The 19318-nt window shown below is 42.9% G+C and overlaps 1 pseudogene; it reads left to right on the top strand.

Annotated features, from left to right (window-relative positions):
- The first annotated feature begins 8661 nt into the window (after nt 1-8661).
- Nucleotides 8662-11854, top strand: LOC119237625 (protein DEK-like; annotated as a pseudogene).
- The last annotated feature ends 7464 nt before the right edge of the window (nt 11855-19318 follow it).

The raw sequence follows: 19318 nt of genomic DNA, 5'->3' as shown, positions 1-19318 counted from the left end.
GCATGGGATCAGAAAACCTGCACTGTAGTCCAGTCCTGCCTCTACACAAAGCTATTCCCACATTTTTGATATACACCAGTAAAAAGACTACAAACTGAAAGTTATTTCTTAAGCACAATAATTTTTATAGGAACAAAGTGCAAATTATCTAGCTTAGAAGGAACTGTCAATGTCTTCTGGGCTATTTAGTCACCCAAAGGGTAAAATGCTTTGAGAATAAATTTCCTAATTCTTTTCTTAAAGCTCATGAATTCACTTAGATTTGTCTATCATTACACAGCCACACAGTGGTGGAGCAGAAAACTAACATCAGTCCACTGACCCAAATGGCTTTGAATTATTTTCTTTACTGGACCATATTGCCTTTTAGGGATAAGAAATCTAATCCTTTGAAGGTTTCTAATTTGAAAAATTGCAGGATGCTAGCCAAGGAGCAAGGCCAAGCAACTTATAACTGTTCTATGCTGCACAGATGCTCACTTTTCTTGCCCAAGAACAGCATCTTGCAACATTGAACACCTTTGTACTCCAAATTCTTAGGAGCATCCAAACATGTGAGTCAGTCCAGAAGTGAGAGCAGCTCCTCATGCCCAATATATTTTTTTTTTTACAGATTTATTTATTTATACAAGCACTGGGTACAGTCAGAAGCGCGGGAGGGTGAGAGAATTCACCAGAGCCAGAGGGGAGAGCAGACCAGGCAGACTGACGAAGTATACTGCTGAGGGGAGCAGCGGGAGGCAGGAGAGGTCTGCGTGCCATGTGGGACCCTTGCCCGGTGGCCGGGGATCAAACCTGTGCTGCAGAGGCTGCGGGCAGCTTTGCAACCCAGCGCTCAACTGCTGCGCCACCAGGGAGGCCCTCCTCATGCCCAACTTTTAGCCAAATGCTTTCGGGCAGAAAAAGGCAGTACTTTGCTGAGTGGTGACTCTGGTTGTTACAGACCTCAGGGCAGTAGGCTCCTAACTCAGCACTCTCTTTGCTGTAGTGTGCTGTACTGAAGAGGTCACTCTTGGATGCCCCTGGCCTGACTGCCATGAGGCTCAGACTTTATATCCACCTATTCACCAAGAGGTTTTCATGGGGTACCTCCTCTGTGAAATATCGCAGGACAGCATGTGGCTGGGCTCATGGGAACCAAGGGGATCCACATCGATGCAAACTTGACCGGAGTTCAGGGGCAGTCCTGTGCTTCATCATTAAGATCTTGGGAGCAGAGCCGGAGGACATTTGGGAGTTGCAGGTTGGGGAATGGGCCTGTTCTCCCTGGCCACTTGTTAGGGGATTGCTGATCCTCTCCTTCCATGGCTTTTATGGCTGATGTGATGCTCCATTCTCATTACTCTGGAGTGAGTATGAGTGAACAGGGCAATCACAATGTGTCCACCTGGATGGAGGTTCTGCTTTAAGTCACAGGACAGCTGTGGGGGCTTATCACTCTGGGAGCAAGTCCAGCCAGTGGTGGGTGGGGGGATGTTGGTCAGGTAGGTGGTGGTTCTTTTTCAACCCTGGTGAGTTACTGAGTTTTCTTGAAGGATCTCTGCAAGGAAAACCAAATGATTCCATAGGAGACTGAGGGAATGTGAATCCACAAGAAGAGAAACATTTAGATGCCTGCCAATGAGTTCTATGCAAATTTGTCAGAATCCACTCAAAATCTTTGATCAAGAGGACAGTAATCACAGCATGAGCACCAATACTAGTCCTTGCTGACATTTAGCAGGCTTTCCATTTGGTCAAGGTTTCAGCATATGAAGATCATCAACCATTAACCATATCTGAAACAAATGCACCAAATTCCCAAATAACTTTTGTGGGAGGTCAATGTGAAACCTGCTTTTTATTTATTTATTTTGAGGCAATTTGTTTGTTTGTTTGTTTGTTTTATACATGCACTGGGTACAGTCAGAAGCGCGGGAGGGTGAGAGAATTCACCAGAGCCAGAGCGGGGAGCAGAGCAGGCAGAAGGACCGAAGTACACTGCTGAGGGGAGCAGCGGGCGGCAGGAGAGGTCTGCGCGCCATGCGGGACCCTCCTCCGGTGGCCGGGAAGCAGCCGGGGATCGAACCAGCGCCGCAGAGGCCGCGGGCAGCTTCGCAACCCAGCGCTCAACCGCTGCGTCACCGGGGAGGCCCGAAACCTGCTTTTTAAATTTATGAGCAATAGTACTAAAGTCATGATGGATTAGGGACCAAGTTTAATTTAGTTAGATTAAATTTCTTCTCACTTCCTTAGTCTATATATGCTGGATCTGAGTGAAAGATGAACTCTAGATGGTTCAATTGAGATTTAAGATGCTAAAATTTAGGAGACACACCCATTGCTGTGGGCAAATGTGGGGAGATTGCTCATAAGATGTGGCAAGTCCTCCCTATAAGTCATAGACTGCATGTCCTGGAGTAGCTGCCATGGGTTTGCTCCAGGCAGGCTAGAGTCCAGTTCTCCCCAGGCCCTCCCTGGGGAGGCCTGCCTGAGGTGGGGATGATACCTTGGAACTCATAGGGAAGGATGAAGGGAAGCCCTGGGTTGAACAATGAGCTGAGATCCTAGTCAGTAATTCAAATGGCACCTTTGGGTTGACAGGGATTCACAATGATGGGGGCATGGGTATGAAACAAGCCAATTCTTGAACAGGACAGAGTGCGAGAGAGTGGCAAGTCCATAGTCCAACTCAGTGGCAGCCCTCTCACCTCTGATTTTCATTTCTGCCACAAATCAGAAGTGAGATCTGATTTTGTGAAAAAATGAAATTTTACAGATTTCAGTGTTATAGCATAATCCCTTTGCCCCACAAACCCCATGTTTTCAGCCCCTTCTATTTCTGTCTTTATCTGTCACTGCCTCTCTCTGTCTCTCCGTTCTCTCCCTCTTGGTATCTCTGTCTCTCCCCTACCCTGTTTCTCTCTTTCTCTCTTACTAGGTATTGTTCTTTGGGATGTGTGCTCATGAACTGTACCCTAGTCTTAGAATAAGAATCCCTCTTGCTTCTGCAGAGGAGGGACTCTGTGTTTCTGCAGATGTTTTGGTTTAATTTTTCTACTTGTCCTGCCAGTTCCTTTGTGATATTTTTATGATTGCTGTTCTTCTCTGGAGCCTAATGAGAAATAAATAGATGGCAGATGCCTTCCCAGGAGATGAACACAGTCAGCTCATTTGCTGGACCCGCAGAGACACTTGCTCAGATGTCCTTCCCTCAGGATGTGATGGAGAAAGGAAGGGGTTATCCATGGAAGTGCAGAAAGATTCAGGGGACGTAGCACAGATGCTAAAACTCTGAGGACGTGCCTGACACACCATGAGAGACCAGGGAGGGAAACCCACTCTTCGATGATCAAACCCTAAGTATGGGCAGTCAAACCAGAAATAGCCTTTTGATTTCTATAGATGGACTGGATGAGGAGGTCCTTGTTTTCCAGTGTCCAGGATGAATGTAGTGTGTGTGGGGAGTCGGTACAATCTGCATGCCCCAGGGATGTTGAAAAGCTTGTTGTGCTACCAGTCAGTTGTTCACACGTGGGTTCACACATTGAGTGATCAGCAAACCCTCACTCAACATGGGAGGTCCCAGAGACTGGAAGGATGCAAACGTGGTTCCTCAGGAAGAGTTATGATGTCAGGCTACTGGAAGTACAACCTGGCATGCAACAGGTAAGGGGAGGCATCCCATGCTAGATGTGGAAAAAGACTCCCAGGTTCTACAGGGAGGGGACAATTTACTTCTTTGGGGTTTAGAGGTGGTTTTGCAAAAGGCTTTTGCAAAGGTTTTCTAACTGGGAAATCTGGGGAAGAGAAGACAAACTGGTTGAAAGTTCAAAGATACATGAGAGTGGTTTTAGATAGCGGAAGCTTTTCATTGAAACTGACATCAGGGAAGGTAGGGAGCCATCAGCCAGTGAGGTGTAGTCTGTACATGGTAGTATAATGCTTGAAGGTCTGTAATTAGTTTTCGTTCCATAGGCTTGAGACTGTTTCTTGAATTAAAATGCAAGAATGTGGTGTGTACACATGAGCAACTTACATCTCAGGGTTAACTATCCATAAATTACACTGTGAAGTCAGATTTGTTTGGTTTAGGGTTAAGCAGACTGGAAGGAAGTTGCTGCAGGTAGGCTTCCCAGAAGCAAATGTGACAAAACCCCTGTGTTGCAGCAGCCCCCAGAAAGGACAGGCCTAGAGACCCTGCATATCTGGGTCTCAGAAGCTGGCATGGACTGGAGGGCAAAATGGGGGTGGAGAGAAGAGGGGCTGTTGGACGCAGCTTCCTTGCAGTTACCGGGGGTCTTACTTCCCACAACATCTGAGTGGTATCTCTGTGGAGCTGATACAAGGCTCATCAGGGTGATTAGATGTTGGTTTGCCTCCCTGCCCTCTAAGTCTCACTGTTTCCTATGACATAACAGCCATGCCCAGCACCTCTTGGGCATAAGTCTCTTCACTACCACAAGGTCTCAGAAAATCGAGTCATTTGATAAGTTAGGCCTGTGCTTCAGAACATCTCCCTGAAGGAGGACTCACTGTAGACCTGTCTGCCAAGCAGTAAGGCCTGCAAAGTGTGGAGAGTGTGCAGGAGTCAGCCTAGGTCATGGAAACTGGACTTTTGGGAGGAGTGAGGCAGGGGACATGAATTGGGGGGAAGCCAAGCAGCATGTAAGGCTCGAACACAGAAATAGGCAGTTTTGTTTATGAAACAAAGGTCAGAAATAGGCAGTTTTGTTTATGAAAAAAGTGGGTACCTTTTGATCACCTCTCAAGGCAAGAGGACAGGAATAAAGTAGACAATGTTTGAAAATGGATATAATATATCCTTCTGGGATTTCCTCATCAGCAAGAGGCCTTCCAAACTCCCCTTAAGCACTGTGTTGTGGTCCTGCCTCCTGGCACTCACTGTTGTCAGTTGGTATGTTCACAGAAGTCCCCTCCATTCCCAGAAACTGCAGAGGAGCAGGTGGCTGTCAGTTCAGTGAGATGAGCTATCAGTGCCACAGCAGCTGCTGGGTAGTTGTTAGTCTCGGTGGTCCGATGTCAGATCCAGGCACCTCTCTGAAAGACTCTCCCAGTTTCCCCAAATTTCAGGCCAGGAAATATGCTGAATGCCAAAAATATGAATGCTAGTCCAGCAACAGAAATATTAAGTAAGAAATGTCAAATGGGGTGATAAATAATAAAAATTCCTGTATCTGTGTCACAAAGCAAAGATGGGGATGAGAGAACCTCCAGTCTCTTTGTCCTTGTTTTCCTTCATCTATCAATAATATGTTAGTCTTATATCATGAGTGATCCAGCAATTAAGGGCTCACATTATTATTATTTTTTAAGTCTTTATAATTGGGAAATAGATTTCTAAATAAAAGTATGAAAACATCTTTGCATATTAAAAATGTTAATAGTAATAATGCCCGAGTCATCCCCATGGAATCCCTCACACCAGGTCTTCTAGCGCCATGTACTGGCATCCACTTCCCCAGAACAAGAATGTTCTGGGGAACAAGAATGACAGCCACTATTGTGAATTTTCTCTTAATTCTCTGCATTATACCTAAATCTCATATTCACCCCTCCAAACAATGCATTGCTTAGTTTAGCCTACTGTGGCTTTCATTTAAATAGAATTATGTTATGACCAATCTTCTGCAACTTGCATTTTTTCACTAACAATATGTTTTTGAAACTTTTCTTTGTGCTTTGCTATAGTTCATTTATTTTCCTGCAGAGTTGTGTGATCCTGTGATTTTTCTCCTTTAGACTATGGGTGCGGTGAGTAATTTGTGTTGCTCTATAAAATTTCATCTAAGAGGAGTATACAACAATCTGTTTATTACTTATATTTCTTTTACTTTTGAGGAGCCACTGGCCTTCTTCCCCCCAGTCCTCCTGTGAGCAAGCTGCTACACACATCTCCTCAGTCTCCTGAGCACACGTGCTTGGGTATTTTCTGGAAGGAATGACTGTGCTGCAGTCTGCACATGCTCAGTTTTACTAGTTTTTGATAAATCAGTTTCCCAAGTGGTTGGAACCAGCTGCCCTCCTGTCAAGGAGAACAGGAGAATGACAGCTCTACATCCACATGGTCTCAACCAATGCTTAGTGCTTGCAGACTTTTGCTATTTTGCCAGTTTGACAGTTGAAAATGGCATTGGAAGTGGTTCTAATTTCCATTTCTCTGGTTAGTAATGGGCCACTGGGGATTGCAGGAGGAACAGGGGAGTGGTTACCATAGTGGTAGTCTCAAGATGAACTCTGCAGGAGCTAGTGGAGAGGAGGGAGGCTGGGGGAGGGGGTGGAGTGGGGACAGACACCAGCTGGCACTCACTCTTCCTGTCTTGCTATCTGTTTGTGTTTGTTCCAAGTTCAACTTTCAAAATGTGATTTGTTATTTATTCTAACTTGTGTTCTAATGATTTCTAGTTCCTAGAAGATTTCAATGAAGTCCTTGGACCTCGGAAATTGTGAATTTCCTCCAGGATGAAAGTTGTGCAGATGTGTTCCTTGGTGACCCAGATAGATAGAGACATAGATAGATAGATAGATAGATAGATAGATAGATAGATAGATAGATAGATAGATAGATAGATAGATAGGAACCTATTATATACTCTGTATTACATGTATGATGATGGATGTTTCATGTACAATTACATGTATAACGGCGGAGGCAAAGAGGCCTGCACCAGCTCCGCTTCAGTGTACCTTCCGCCCCAGAGCTGCCCACGGTTACCAGCTCTTGTGAACAAGAAAGTCTACAGGGAGGCATGCTTCGCTCCATGCGATCCATACAGGCTGTTTCTTTGTATTTGTCCTGGGATTGACTTTTATTGAAAGTCTTCCTTGAGTACTTTTAAGAAGCAAATGCACACTGTCAAGGCTTTCTAGGAGAGGGCCTCAGCCACTATGTACCAGGAGGATTTTGCTGAGGTCTCCATGTCACACCACTGTCTGTGTTACCTGGGTCCTGAGCATATGGCTCTCAGAATTGTGTGACTGACTTGCCTGATTTATCCTCAGGCAGCCACTGTACTATGCAGGAAAAGTACTGACCCCGTGTCTGTCCATGCAGGGGCTATCAGGATGTCACAGCCGAGGGTGTATGGCCTTGGCCTTGCACATATGTGGCATATACATACACACTTGCAGGGTTTATTTTCCTTTTCTTTCCTGGTTCATGTAATCTGCAGGAAGTTTCCGGATATACTCCTGAGGCATCTGGTGGGGATGGGGAGAGCTTGGAGCCTGGCTTCTACCACTGGCCTATCTCCTCCCATCCTTTTCTTTCTTGTTACCTCATTTCTAGCATCTCGTCAAAGAACCAGTGTGCTCCATCTTCTAATTGTCTCTGACAGAAAAGACTAACTGTTGAGGGTGTTGAGGATCTTTGATCTGGGATTTAACAATTCAAGGGTCCAGGCCACTTTTGCTATACATTATCTGGGCATCTTTGCATATATGATTTAGCCTCGATTTTGTAATAAGTCCAAAAAAGGCAGATTTAACTTTAGGGATAGCTAACAAAGGTGAAATCATTAGCTTCCAGCAGATCTGCCTGGTTGTGCGGGTAATACCCATGTCCTTGTCCCTCAATGCCAAGACCACCTCATTCTGCAGTAGCCATAACACACTTGCCCATCACCTGTTTCCCCATAGCCCACCCAGCGATATTCTCTCCTATTCCACACATTGATACATTCACAGATTGATGGGTCTACTTTTATGTTCATTATTTGTGTAATTTTTTTTTGGGTCAGATACAATGCTAGCATAAATGAAAAGAGATAGGCAGGGGAGGTGAAGGGCAGATAATGTGTCTCACTTTCCTTCACATCAGGGGACAGTGTGCTATATATGAGACTACATCCTATCCTCTGCCTGTTTTCTTTCTTTTTTTTTTTTAAGATTTATTTATTTATATAAGAACCAGGGTACAGGCCAGATGTGCAGAAGGATGAGAAGATTCACCAGAGACAGAGCTGGGAACAGAACAGGCAGACTGAGGAAATACACTGCTGAGGGGAGCAGCGGTCGAGACAGGAGAGGTCTGCTGATCCAGTTGGGATTCTTGCTGGCCAGCCAGGATTGAACCTGCACTGCAGAGGCTGCAGGTGGCTTCATAGTGCTGTGTGTTAGCCCCCTGCACCACTAGGGAGGCCCCTCTGCCTGTTTTCTAAGCAGAGTTTTATGGGAACACAGCGAAGTTCATTCATCTGCAATCCTATGGCTTTTCTCCTGACACAGAGACAGAAAGCCTGGAATATTTATTATGTGGCTTTCAATTAAACATTTGCCAATTCCTGTTTTTGAGAAGAAAGGGAGTATTAGTAATAATTTCATGGATACACAAATAATGTCTTGCCACCTATAAATAGCTTTCATTTATGTGATACAACTGTGCTGGCTCCTCTGGGCTCCACCCTAACTTCCTGCCATTACTGGAAAAGATTTCCTTAGAGGGTCACAGAAGAGTAAGTGATTTTTACTTTGTCAGCTGCTATTCTGGGGCCCCAGGGCCATTATCTGCCCTTTTCCCCAAAGTCTGTGGACTCCTGGGCTTTTTGGTTTGAAGTAGGCTGTGTGGACCAAGAGAAGAAAATTTGACATTTTTTTCTTTGCTTCAAAATGTCTACCTCCACCCCATCAAGTTGGCCCCCCAAAGTTGGAGTCAGTAGGACAATGATTTGTCCTACTTTTGCCCAGGTGAAAACAAAGGAAAAGTCCAACGAGTTCACAGACAAAGCTCCTATCGTGTTTGTGAGAGGCAGGAAGAAGCATGAGATAATGACCTGAACGGAGCCTTGTGTCTGTAGTACTGTAGGGATATGAGATTTAAATAACCTTTGGTTCTTACATCTTCCCAAACACAGACAGCTCTGACTGAATTAACTAAGTAGAATCAAGCCATTGCTTTGAAGTTATAAATAGTGCTTATTCTTTCTCAATTAGCCAACTTTTCTAGAAACCAATTTACTATAAAATGTTAAAATTAACAGGTCCTGTAGCAGCTGGGGCCCATTCACAGTGCTGCTATAGACCCTGTACCCTCCTTTGCATTATTATACCTAGCCCTGCTGAAGGGGCTCTGGGAACAGTGTGCCTCTAGTCCCACTGAGGCCCGCTCTGACCATGGCTCCTCAGAGCCTACTGGCACATAAAACTGCCCTGACCTCAGGGCAGGTAGAGTCTGTGCTAGTGCTGGGCTTTTCTCTTATGTATTTGACACCTGGATTGTAAATGGATCAATCAGATTTGGGGTCATCAAACCAATCAGGTTTGAGCTAAGTTTCATTCATAGTAGTGAGTTAATTATTCAGGTAGAAAAATGGAAGCAAATGGGTTGGTGCAAACTGCCTTTAATCAGACGTTTAGGACTGAAAATGATTCAGTTAGGCTTGTAAGATGGGAGGCCCTGAGAAAAGATATAAAGCAAAGTTAGCCAGCTTAATTCATTTTGTTCCCTCCCTCTGAAGAGCGGTTTCAGCAGATGGTCTCCAAAGAAGAAGCATGGAGCAGATAACCTCTTCGGGACTTAGCAGATCTACAGACCTCTGTAGACGTTTGCAGAGACCCAGCCATTGCTCCTGCCTCTGGCCCTGACTCTGACACTGCCTGCAAAGAGCATGGCTGGCCAAGTGTCTCAAAAAGAACTGGTTGCTATTGGCTTATTCCAATAGTTCACAAGAGCTGTTTGTTGTTGATATAGGCCAACAACTCTGAGACACTGGTGTCTATGACACCACCTCCTGCTGACCTGTGGTAACCAGCCCCACTGATCAGCTTTGTTTACAGGTGCCTGGCACTCTGTGTCCAGCCACCTTTGAGAACTGTCCACCACTTATCATCCAGCACTGCCTCCCAGTGCCATTGCATCTGGTGTTTGGCGCTATCCAGCCCAGCCTTCAGACTGTTGCTATAGGCAGCTGTGGTGTCACCTCAATTGCGCCACCTATAAGCAACTCCAGCTGCCACCATGAGTTGAACCCTGGTACACTGGTGACTGGCATGCCACCAGCTCCAGGCCCTCGTTGAGAGGAGAGCAGCATCTTATGTGGCTTATGTTTGCGACCATTGGACACTGTGAACACTGTCCGTGGTAAGACATCTGGTTATTTGTGGCCTTAGAAACCCTGTGTTTCCCCAATTTTATCTTTGTTAAATAAACCCCTCTGTGCCCTGAGCCTGAATGGTCTTGCAGTTGTTGGTGCATAGGTGAGAACTTAGAGACAGTGACCTGTCACCCACCTTGGTGCTGTCCTTTGGGCCTTTTTTTTTTTTTTAAGTACCGTTTTAATACTACACTTACAACTTTGCCTGCCTGGGGCCGCCAGGAGGCGACTTGCGGGTGGGGTTTCCCGCCGCTCCCTGGCCCGGCCTGGGGGCCACCCCGTCCCGCCCTCCCGCCTGAAGGTCGCAAGGCCCCAGAGGGCTGACTTCCTCCCGCCCCCCGCAGGTCCACCGCATGTCCGCCTCGCTCCCACAGCTGAGGGTGAGGGAGGGCGGGCGCCTTCGCCCAGTCCACGTCGGAGAAGGAACCCGAAATACCGGACCCGAAAGAGGAAATTGAGGACGAGGAGGAGGACGAGGAGGACAAGGAGGACAAGCAGGACGAGGAGGAGGAAGAAAAAGAAGAGTCTCATTGTGGAAGGCAAAAGGGAAAAGAAGAAAGTAGAAAGGCTGACAATGCAAGTCTCTTCTTTACAAAGAAAGCCATTTACAATTTCACAAGGAAAGGGGCAAAAACTTTATGAAATTGAAAGGATACATTTCTTTCTCAGTAAAAAGAAAACAGATAAACTTAGAAATCTGCATAAACCGTTCTACAACAGACTGGGCACAATGTCCTCATTAAAGAAGAATGTGGGTGAGTTCAGTGCCTTTCCATTTGAAAAAGGAAGTATCCAATATAAAAAAAAAAGGAAGAAATGTTGAAAAAATTTAGAAATGCCATGTTAAAGAGCATCTGCGAAGTTCTTGATTTGGAACGATCAGGTGTAAATAGTGAATTGGTGAAGAGAATTCACCAGAGCCAGAGCGGGGAGCAGAGCAGGCAGAAGGACCGAAGTACACTGCTGAGGGGAGCAGCGGGCGGCAGGAGAGGTCTGCGCGCCACGTGGGACCCTCCTCTGGTGGCCGGGGAGCACCTGGGGATCAAGGGGATCGAACCGGCGCCGCAGAGGCTGTGGGCAGCTTCGCAACCCAGCGCGCAACAGCTGCGCCACCCACCGGGGAGGCCCGGATCTTGAATTTTTTAATGCAGCCAAAGTCTTCTGGCAAACCATTACCAAAATCTAAAAAAAAACTTCTAGCAAAAGTAACAAAAAGGAACGGAACAGTTCTGGAATGGCAAGGACTAAACAAACCAAATATCCTGAAATTCTGTCAGATGAATCTAGCAGTGACGAAGATGAAAAGAAAACCAAGGAAGAGTCTTCAGATGATGAAGATAAAGAAAGTGAAGAGGAGCCACCAAAAAAGACATCTAAAAAAATGGAGAAACTTAAACAGAAAGCCACTCTGAAAAGTAAAAAATCTGTAAAAAGTGCTAATGTAAGGAAGGCAGATAGCAGCACCACCAAGAAGAATCAAAACAGTTCCAAAAAAGAAAGTGAATCGGAGGATAGTTTAGATGATGAACATTTAATTAAAAAATTGAAGAAACCTCCTACAGATGAAGAGTTGAAAGAAACAGCTAAGAAATTACTAGCCAGTGCTAACTTGGAGGAAGTCACAATGAAGCAGATTTGCAAAGAGGTTTATGAAAATTATCACGCTTATGATTTAACTGAAAGAAAAGATTTCATAAAAACAACTGTTAAAGAGCTGATTTCTTGAGAGAGAGGACAGATGACTTGTTCCATGGATTTAAGGATCTGATGTCTACCTTTATACCAGCAGAGAGAATGTATTTCCTTTTTTTAATCCTTGCAAGCATTGTGTTGGTAGAGCTTACTGTGGACCTTTTTATCTTGAGTGTTATGTAAATTTGAGTTTGCCTTTTAAAATTGCATTTCTATGCAGTTTTTAGTTCAAAATTTTGCATGGCAGTAATTGTTCCTTGCTTTTATACTCATATTTTGTACATTTTGGATTTCTTTATATAAGGTCATAGATTATTGAACTGTTGTAGTTTTTAGTGTACTTAATATTAGCTAAAGACATACTTTTAAGTATGTCACAAACTGTTATAACTGGTATTTATACATGCAGAGATTATTGCTGCCTCGAAAATGCCATTCTCATATAGTCAATACTAAATTCATGCAAGTGAACACCCGATAAGAGTATTTCTCATTATTTTGAATGATTTGAGAAGATGCTCAAACAATATTCAAGCATGAATGAAAATACCTCCCTAAATTATCAAAATTACCCACTAATAAATGTAGCTTCCCTAGAGGGATTAGATGAGGAGTTAGCCACTCTATGAAAAGGCATAATTCTATTTCAACAGTCACACTAGCTGACCAATCATCAACACTATAAATGGAAAATATAAGAAATGGAAATAGTATGTTAAAGGAAAGAAAACATTCTGTCTTCAGTGAATTTGGTGATTTTGGAATAGAATAAAGGAAAAATATAAGACATAATATGAAAGTAAAAGAAATGTCTAAAAAGTTTGTGAGAAAGGAGTCTTACAAAAAACTTTACATGTGCTCAATCTGGGTAAGATCAATGAATTATTATAAGTATTTAAAATTAAACTTTAATATTAATTGCATATTATGTAAACTAAACTTATTTCTTTCATCTATTAAAGGTTCAAAAGCACTCCTAAACTATGATCTTCTTTTAAATAACATAATTTGTTGAAGCAGTCTACCTTGAAAACAAGGCTTATATGTTGTCCAAGTCATGTGCTTTATGTCATTTTTCCCTATCAAATCCTTACTTACTTTAAGCAAATCAAATCTTGACTTTAGCAGAGCTGTTTTATTTGCATTGTCACTTGGTTAAATAGATTAAGTAGTATTTCATAATGATCTGTAAAACTGTTTTGACCAAACATTCTAAAATATTTTAATATTTTTGACAAATTTCCCCCAAATCAAAATTCTAAATAATGTCTTTTGACATTAAACTAACTGAGAATTTCCAAAGGCCCCTAGAAATTCTCAGAATTGTACTTTCTTTTGGTGGAAATAAAAATATTAAAACAAATTAGACTTAACTGGTAAATTAGATTGAATGTCTTTAATAATTACCAGAATGATTGTATTTGTAGATAAATCCTGCCTCAAAGGGCCACAAGACCTGAGAAGCAGCTTCAGTAGATCCAGCACCCCAAATAACAACATATACTTTTCCTATTAATTTAGTAAACATTTAAATGTCAGAAATCTTCTTCTAAGGATGAAAAATGATTGCAGACACAGAAAGGGAGAGATTAGACTCAAGCAAAAGTTTGTGGTGGGTACATGATAGCCCTCTATACTTCCTTTCAAAACATACTTTCTTTTATTACAATGAATCTGTGACTTGATTCCCTGGGGTCCTGATAAAGTGGTGACTTGGGGAAAACAATATTTTCAGAAGTCTAATAAATAGCCTAGAATGAAGTTCGATATATAATTTCCTGTAGGGAGATGTCACTTGGCCTCCAGCTATGTCAAAGCATGCAACTTAAAGTTGTGGTATGATCAAAAGAGAAAACTTGTGGACCAAGAAAAGAAAAATCTTCATTTTTGCTTTGCTAAAAAATGTCAACTTCTGCCCTGCCTGGACTATCCCAAGGGGTTGGAGTCAGTAGAAAAATGGTTCATTCACTGTGAAGACCCCTGGGATGAAAACAAAGAAATGTCTCAAAAGTTCACAGGTCAAGTTCCTGTCGTGTGTGAGGTGGAGAAGAAGGAGCAAGAGACAAGAGATCAGGGCCTCCCTGGTGGTGCAAAGGGTTAAGATGCAATGCAAACTGGTCCAACCACTATGGAAAGCTGTGTGGAGATTCCTCAACCTACTAAAGAAAGAGCTACCATATGATCCAGCAATTCCACTCCTAGGTATTTACCCAAAGGACACAGAAACATTAATTCAAAAGGGCACCTGCACCCCTATGTTTATAGCAGCACTATTTACAATAGCTAAGTTTGGAAACAACCCAAATGCCCAAAATTAGATGACTGGATCAAGAAGATGTGGTATATATACACAATGGAATATTACTCAGCAATCAAAAAAGATACACTCATGTAATTTGCAGCAACATGGATGGAGCTGAAAGGGATCATGCTCAGCAAAATTAGCCAGAAAGAAAAAGAAAAATACCAGATGGTCTCACTCATAGCAGGAATTTAGAAAACCTAAATAAGGGACCAGGAAAAATAATAACTATAATAAAGAAAAAATCAAAATCAACAAGCAACTATAAACCAGGGACACATTACGGTGGGGGGGCAGGGAGAGGAGGGATTGGGATCAAAATAAGGGGGATGCAATTGTATGGGGTATATAACCAAGATGAAAATGCATACATTATGCAAAAATGAAAAATGATGTAAGAATTATATAAACTAAAATACAAAAGAAAAAAAAAAGACTCAACCTATGAAGATATCCGCAGCCACTGCAGCGTGAGTTCAATCCCTGGCCAGGGAGCTACCCACATGGTGCAGCAAACCTCTCCTGATTTGCCTGCTGCTCCCCTCAGCAGTGTGTTTTGGTCAATCTGCCTGTTCTGTTCCCCACTCTGTCTCTGGTAAGTCCTCTCACCCCCCACACCTCTGGCCTGTACCCCAGTTTTTGTATACATAAATAAATAAATCTTTAAAAGAAAGAGAGAGAGAGACAGAGAGGGAGAGACAAGAGATCACACCCGTTGGCACCGTCCTATCTCAGCATGGCAGTGACTACTGCAGCAACAGTAGCTGAGGGGGCAGGATGTGGAGGAGGAGAAATCACTACCACATTCAGGTATTCCAGGTGCAAATGCAGAGGTGGAATGGGGCTGGCTGGAGAGGGGTAGGTGGCAAGGACAGAGGGTGGGCAAAATGGCAGGGGGACTGCATGTGCCCTGAGGAATCAGACATCACCCTGGAATGGATGGGAAAGCAGAGGGTGGCTGTCCTTGGACAGGGCATCAGCTTGCCCAAGGTTATAGGGTAGGGCAAAAGTTCAGGTAGGCCTCACCTATGGTCCACATCCCTTTCCTGACTCTTTTTCAATCCTCAGGTGACAAGGGGATCCCCTGGGAAGTAAGCTTAAAATGCTGAGTCTCAGATTCCCCACCAACCATCTCGAACAAGCCCACTCTTGGGGAGGGGGACTTAGGCAGCTTCATTTGGACACACTATTAATTGTGGGTACATGGTGAAGGCTTGGTCTCTGCAATATCATCTGAGAGACAATTCAGGTGCTTCCATGCCTGGCACAGATAGTGGTCAAACTTTTATCTGTTTCAACCCTCACAATAAACTCATTTGCGCTTGTTTATCCAGTTGCTGATTTCTTTAAATTCAAAGAAAAACAATACAGAAACCATTAACCCTTGAGCAGTCTTCAGTCCAGCAGATGGCAGGCTCTGACCAGGAATCTCAGACACCAGATGCCAGGAAAGCAAGGCCCTAGAAAGAGAGAAATTTTCCTTTAAATGTCCACGAAAACCCACATTAAGAAATTCCCTTATGGAGACTTCTCTGGTGAAGAGGAAATGCCTTCTTTCATAAAACTGAATGGTAACTTCTCTTTGATTTCTGTGCGATGATGTCAGACTTGCCCTTTGAAGTCATAGACCTTATGTTTCCTTGTTGCATTGAGAAGTTGTCTGGGAGCACCTACACTTGCAGAAAATCATCTCAAGGGAAACTTTTTTTAAGGTCATCTAAGGCAAAGCTTCTCCTTGTTCATCTTGTCATTTTCTTGGAAAATAAAAAAAGGTATGGCAGTGTCTTTGGTTACGTGACAGTTCTGATAGGATCTGCCAGGTGGGGACCGTATTTGCTACTTTCCAGATTAAAAATGAAGACATCTGGTACTGATATGCTGATGATTATATCCTCAGCAGCTACAGAGCTCATCATGGGAATGAGGATGGAGGAGGCAGGGGCACAGGTGGCTTTCTGCTGGTTCACGTGGGCTAAGCAGCAGAGAGTATGGGGGTTTCTTTCTCAACCCAACAAGTTCTTCTATGGAGTGCAGGCCTTTTCTCCTCACTCCTACTTGATCCTCTCTCCTACTCATCCCTCCTGTCCCTCCTTTCTCTCTATATATTCACTCATATTCCATCTTTCCTTCTTTCAGTTGCGATAAAGTTGCCATCAGCCACAGGACTCTTCTGTCCTGGCAGGAGAGTTTGTCAGTCCAGTTTGTAAGTCCTCAGTGTCAACAGGGAATGATGATATGATGATATCCATAGTGAGGTGCAGGATGTTTGGCTCACATCAATTTCTTCTTACAGGTGGAGTTTAGGTAATCTGGGGACATGAGGGGCACCTGCCTTAGAGAGCTGAACACACGGGCTGCTCTGCACGGGAAATGTGTTTAAAGGAAATGTGTTTGCCTGTATGTCTCACCTGAGGCGCCATGAGCAGTCTGTCCAGCTTCCATGCTGGGAAATGAACTCAGACTCCCCAAACAGTTTGGAATGTTGGGAGGTCCTCAAACCCCAGGAACAGGTGTAGCAACAATGCAAGTACTATGTCCACCTCCTAAAAGAAGAAATAGCCAAAGTCCTCTGTAGACTGTAAGACATCTTCCAGTCAGTTCTAATTTCCCAACTAAAGTTGGCTAAATCCCAGCAAGTACTAACTCTTCAGTATCCTATTCCTCACTTGCTCATCCATTCACTGCTTTTCACGTGTGTCTTGCACATGCTTGAGAAAAAACCAGACACCACTTTCAAGTAGCATTCTCCAGTCCATCTTCAAAACATGCAGATTTCCTTCTTTGCATTTAGCTGCTCATGTGGTGAAGCAATTCCTGGTTTCCTTCACTGGTCACTCCAGAATGTTCTTTTTCTTTATGATTCTTCATCTTTTTATCCTTTCAGCTGCTAGTATTATTCACATGGGATTATCCATGGGCTTCTTTGTCCGTCACATTCTTGTGCTTTGTTTAATGCTGTTCAAGAGATTTCTTTCCCTGGATTAAATCATTCCTGAGGACTACTATCCAGCAGCCCTACAGCCTGGAGGCCTGGTCTGGATCTGGCAGCTGGACAGGGAGCTGCAGGAGTCAGGAAGAGGGGCTTATGTTCAGCCTGGGCCCTCACTGCTGGGCAGAACCTGAAGAGGCCCAGGGGTTTAATGTGTGGCTATATTGCCTTTTACTTATCTATTCATCCTTTAATGGACATTGGGTTATTTTCATGCTATGCCTATTATGGGTAAAGATGTTAAACATTGATGTACAAATTTTTGTGTGGACATATGTCTTCCTTTCTCTTTGATCATATCCTTGGGAGTAGAAATGCTGGTTCATATGGAAATTATATGTTTACCATTTGAGGAATTGCCAGACTCTTTTTTAATGTGGCTGCACCACTGCATAGTTCCACCAGCACTGTGTGTGAGACTCCATTCTCTCCACACCCCTGCCAAGCTGTTGCATCTATCTTCTTTAATATGTCCACCTTACAGGCATGAGTGGTGTCTCACTGTGGTTTTGATTTTCACATCCGCATGGCTAATGATAATAGATGACTTTTTGCATGCTTGTTGGTCACATGCATATGTCTTTAGAGAAGTCCTCTTCTGATCTTTTGCCCATTTAAAAAGTTGGATTACCCTTTTATTTCCTTCTTAATCCTTAAAATGTTTTATTAAATGTTTCTTATATTTAGTTTCATGGAAAATCTTTGAATAAGTAATCCAAGTAATCTCTTAAGTAATCACAAGGATTAAACAGTGATTAAGAATTAAGTAATCAATACTTAATTCTTAATTAAGCAATTTCCTTTCAAGCACTCATGGGGAATGGCTGAAATGTTAGACAAGCACTCTCACAACAATATCATATAAAGAAGTTTAACTAATAGAAAAACTATAGAAGCCTTTTAGTTTAGTATCAAGCATCAGTCGGCTGTTTTGTGTGCTAATGCTTTTTAGGCCATGTTAGCATTCACTTGCCCACATGCAGAAATCTGAAACATGTGTTTGTGTGATCATAAATTATTACAGAATCATCAGATAGCAGATAGCAGACAGACAGTATTTATTAAAAGTTAAAAAGTATATTTTTATATAACCACTTCTAGAAAATCTTCCTATAAATAGACATCTGTAGAAAGACATAATTACAAAAATGTTGACCACATTTCAGCAACTCCCATCTCCACAAAAGACTGCAGAAAGCCTAGAATTACAGAGCTAACGGAGAAGCTAAATAACCTCTGGACCATCTATATACTATAAACCACTGAAGAAAATAGAAAGCTCTCTAAATAAATAGATCTGAGCTATTTCCCAAATACATTCAATTAAAAATAATAAAAAGTAAAGAACAATGGATAATGTAAAATGTATGTCAAATGGGGGCCCTATATATAGAAACATGCTTGTATATGTGCAATAAATATTTCTGAAAGCATATGTGAGATGCTCAGTGGTTGCACTAGGGGAGGTAGATTTATTGCTGGCTACCTGCTAATTTTATTGCATTTTTATCCTATGCAAATATTACTTGTTCAGTAAAATATTTTAAAAGTCAATATTCTCAAGCTTTGCGACTATTGTAGAATTCCAACATCTTAACCAAATCCGGGGTCAGAATGGAGAGACATAATGTGTGGCTTCCATCCTTTGAACTCACAACAGAGGAAATGAACAAACAAATGAACAATAAGAGCAGTCACTTCCACTGAGAACTGATTCCGAACCCTTGGGGTGACTCAGTTCTCCTGGGCCATTTCCCCCTTTCAAGGGGTAAATTCTCACCAACACACACCTACAAGCTCTTCCTGGGGAAAGATGACTTAATTAATTCTCTTAGCATCATTTCCTTTCCTGTTCTTGCTATCCTTTCTCTCATGCTTGCTGGAATAATGTGGTCGTTTTTCCATAGTCAGACTTCCAAGATAATTTTCTTCACTGCGAACCCTGTGCGATTTACTCCTGCATTGCAATCTCGAAGGAATTCATGACATGTCTGCATATGGTCCCCTGTGAGACCAATTCATAGCCATAATCAGTGCTTTATCTCATGTTGTGCCATGATTTGGGTTGTAAAACTGATTAAATTTGCTATTTCCTTAAGTTTTGAAATGCGCACAACTATTCTGTTTACACTTGTGTCTTAAATCCAAGATTTATATGTCCACACCTCCCCCAGGATACTGAGATAATTTAACTACACAATTTTAAGAGACTGCATCTATAGAAATATAAGATTATTTCTAACT

The sequence above is a fragment of the Talpa occidentalis genome, unplaced genomic scaffold (assembly GCF_014898055.3).
Source record: "Talpa occidentalis isolate TD23 unplaced genomic scaffold, MPIMG_talOcc4v2.1 talOcc4.10, whole genome shotgun sequence".
Classification (NCBI taxonomy): Eukaryota; Metazoa; Chordata; class Mammalia; order Eulipotyphla; family Talpidae; genus Talpa; species Talpa occidentalis.
This window is presented reverse-complemented; position numbering and strand designations above follow the sequence as displayed.